The sequence below is a fragment of the Penaeus monodon genome, chromosome 10, assembly GCF_015228065.2.
Source record: "Penaeus monodon isolate SGIC_2016 chromosome 10, NSTDA_Pmon_1, whole genome shotgun sequence".
In the NCBI taxonomy this organism is placed as follows: domain Eukaryota; kingdom Metazoa; phylum Arthropoda; class Malacostraca; order Decapoda; family Penaeidae; genus Penaeus; species Penaeus monodon.
The window spans coordinates 36,623,819-36,627,628 of record NC_051395.1 but is presented as its reverse complement, the minus strand read 5'-3'; the positions used below and the strand labels follow the sequence as shown (position 1 = coordinate 36,627,628).

General features: G+C 41.9%; 1 protein-coding gene across 1 annotated transcript in view; it reads right to left on the bottom strand.

The window, feature by feature from the left end:
• The window catches only part of LOC119578029 (BTB/POZ domain-containing protein 6-like), a 79,946-nt gene extending 79,798 nt beyond the window's left edge, over positions 1-148 (bottom strand). The window contains exon 1 of the mRNA XM_037925743.1: positions 30-148. The gene's annotated coding sequence lies outside the window, so the exon portion shown is untranslated. The remainder of the gene's footprint in view (positions 1-29) is intronic.
• Between the last annotated feature and the right edge of the window lie 3,662 nt (positions 149-3,810).

Sequence of the window (3,810 nt, the reverse complement as noted above, 5' to 3'; positions counted from 1 at the left end):
TTCACCTTTATAATATTTTTTTTCCATACCTTTTAACTAAGCACCTCCAACGTTGTTTAAATCACGTATTAAAACACGTTTACAGAGAACATAGTTTCAAAAAATGTCTGAAACGGAGGCACTTGGCAAGACGCACTAGCAAACCACACACAACATACAACTGGCGCTTTCACTCGCGCCCACGATCGTGATATCGCCTATCTTATCGGCAAGAGACCGGTGAGTAAGAGTGGTGGGGTGGGGGAGGGGGTGTAGTAGGCGGGTACGACATCGTAAGTTAACTTTCCTTAACTTTCGTCAATCAGAGGAATATGGGTTACTTCTCTTTTCTTTGCCTGGAGCTTTAAAGGGAAATACAAAAACCAAGGAACCACGGGCATTCAAACAGTGTATTACAAACAGCGTTTTAGTTTATGCATGTGATCGCGGTAGATACCAAGAAACGAATGATCTGCCGCATGGCAGCTGCAAGACACACCTTTCACATAGTTCCATACTAGAATATTACTGAAATATTACTGGTAATAATATTACTTATAATAAGCATAGATAATCATCGAAGACAGTGATAATGAATTTCCATTATTTTGCATTATGAGTGCACATTCTACCCTGTTATCTTACCTACTTAAGTGGTGTCGGTATGTGAACTCACGGATGTATATCATTTGCTTTGCTCGCTTATCCCCACATATACAACAAAATTCCGCGTGTTCTGAATATCAGGAGGCGTGATGTCATGTACACCACCAACACACAAAACACTGAACGGAACGTGATAAAGAATTACACAAAGATTTGTGTCCATAGAAGTTACTTCCTTACCTCGTAATTTCTTTGTTTTATATATATGCTGCACACACACATATATATATGAGTGCGCGCGCGTGTGTGTATGTGAATTAACACTCACACACACACGTGTGTGTGTGTGTGTGTGTGTGTGTGTGTGTGTGACACTGTGTGTTGTGTGTGTGGGTGTGTGTGTGTGTGCATTGTGTGGTGTGTGTGTGTGTGTGTGTGTGTGTGTGTGTGTGTGTGTGTGTGTGTGTGTGTGTAAACCCGTGTGTGTGTGCATGGGTAAGGCAGTGGGGGAGACACAACAGCTATTCTTACTAAGTCTTACCCTGGAAAATTATAGGACACTTTTACATGAGATTACAGGAAGTCAAGGGCTGGTTATGGCAGGACTAAGGGAGGCGAGGGCAGGGAAAATGCCAAGTGACCTCATGCCAACAAATACTCCAATGAATATTCTTCAAACCATTGCCACAGAAGGATTCCATTGTTGTTTTCTCTAAATGAGAAGGATTTACACCTGTTCTACGAAGTCATGCAGATGGAGGCCCGGCCAACGCGTCACATGGACACACTGATGGTGTATCTGGCCCTTCCTTTACCAGGGTATGTTCAGATTCCAGAGTTTTCCGCGACTGGTTCCCAACTCGCATGTCTTTGCAAAGACAAAGATTTCTGCCTCGCTTCTGCTTGTTTCAGATTTCAGGGATCTGTTTATCGAGATGGAGGGGCTGGACTCTTGTCGGTTGGTGCTGCTGGACTTGTATGTGCCCAGTTCAGCAGGCATTACATTGCCGGGGCCATGTAAGGACGTGCCGCAGTGCAGTTTTCTTCAGCTACCTCTAGGACAATACGACATGTGATGAGGTGGTCCTAAATTACTTCATGTCGGTCATGGTGCGGGATCGGGACAGTTGGCTGCACAGCGTACCTCGTCGGATGATCATCATCACCTGTCGCGAGGAAAGGGATACTACAGGTGGCTGCTGGATGTCGAAGCCACAGGAGACCCTGGGAGGTGTGGGGATATTACAAGTGGCCACTGGATGTCAAGTGGCAGTGCAGGAGGTGCTCCTTCCACCCATCTTGAGGAGTAAAGAGACATCAGAGGTTACCATAATCCCAAACCTCTGTGTCAGGACGCCTCACACCTAAGTGATGCTGAAGATCTTTCAGGAAATCTCGGAAGATGGTCCTCTAGGTGAGGCGGAGGAGGATACTTCCCCACAACAAGTGGAAGGATCTGCTCTCAGGGAGTGGGCTTGGGTATGGGCCCTCTTGAGAGAAGACGAACGGAAAAGAGAGACAGTTTTCCACAATTATCATGTGGGTAATGACCTCAATCTCTTTTGTGTATGTACTTTCCAGTGCATTATACAATCTGTTAAAAGTAAAAGATTGGTGAAAAACGTGTGAAATTAAGAAACATGTCATCACAGGTGTTTCAAAGAAAGAGGCAGCAACTGAAATGCTGAGTTTCAAAGGAGAAAACAGCCGTGAACGAGAGATTTTTCTGTGAAAGTCCAGATTGGGTCTAACACGAGTGGGTAGGTCCCCAACAGCGCCATGCACCACCCAGCGGGGCGGCGGTCAAATGTCCTAGGAAAGAGCTTGTTTGCAAGCTCTTGACCCTAAATGCATGGTCCCACAGGGGATTTATCGCTCTTGTTAGAGTAATCGGGAAGATAACTCTGGGGAGGGAGTAATGTCGTAATGAAAACGAAACGACATGAAAACCACGAGCGTTAATGGAATTGTGGGATCTGCCTGAGGCGTAGTGCCTAAGGGAGTCAGATACCAGCGAGACACGAGAGAATACGGCTTGCGGATTTCCTGTGCGATAGACTCGGGACTTGCCATATTGGTAAGGGCTTTACATCCCGATGGACCCGGGACTTGCCATATTGGTAAGGGCTTTACATTGTCATTGGTGATCGTGACGATAGTGGCTCGTTGAGCAGGTGTGGTATATCCAGGGGTTAATGTATTTGGCATACAGTGATAAGTAATATACTTGGCAATGTATAAAAGTAATGTACTTGAATATGTATATATATATATATATATATATATATATATATATATATATATATATATATATATATATATATATATATATATATATAAGTGATCTATTTGTTAGTAAAGTAGAGTAATCTAACTAAATGTTTTATCATTCCTCCTATCATTGATGAATGGTCCTAAAGTGTTTCTCCCTTCTCTTTCAAGAGGGAATGGTGGCAGTGCTATCTCAGACTGTTAGTCTGGTGAGAAAGGAAAATATGAAGTAGAATGATTTTCACGAATTCGCATGATATTTATTTTGATTTCTAGTAAATACCTGAATAATCATTATAATTATAATATATATATATATATATATATATATATATATGTATATATATATATATATATATATATATATATATATTTATGTATATATATATGCGTATATATATATGCGTATATGTGTGTATATATGTATATATGTGTATATATATATATATATATATATATATATATATATATATATATATATATTTATATCAACGGCCCCCATCAGTCGATGTCGACTTTGCCACTATTAACTTTTTCTTGCTAACGTGAGGCATCGCCCTGGTGACTGAAGAATCCTATCTGGAATGATATTCAAGACCGAAGTTGCATAGGTGTTTGGTCGATTCAGCTTTAATATATGTATAATACTTATTTCTTATTTCTTTGGAAGCGATCTGCTGCCAGATTTTCCCAAGAATAGGGGTTGATGCCCACACCTTTGGAATACGACCATCATCTATGCGACTTACAGGACATAGCCAACGCAACCGCTGCTGCCTTAGAAGGGTGAACATGATCGGAAGGTCAATGCAAGATAGGACCTCTGTGTTGGCACCTTGTTTTGCCAGGAGATGTGCAGAATTCAACAAAGGCAGCGCAGGTGGAAGGTGTTGAGCCTCTTCTCTTGCTTGGCATAGGTTGTCCAAGTCTCACTGCCATATAACAGGGTACTGA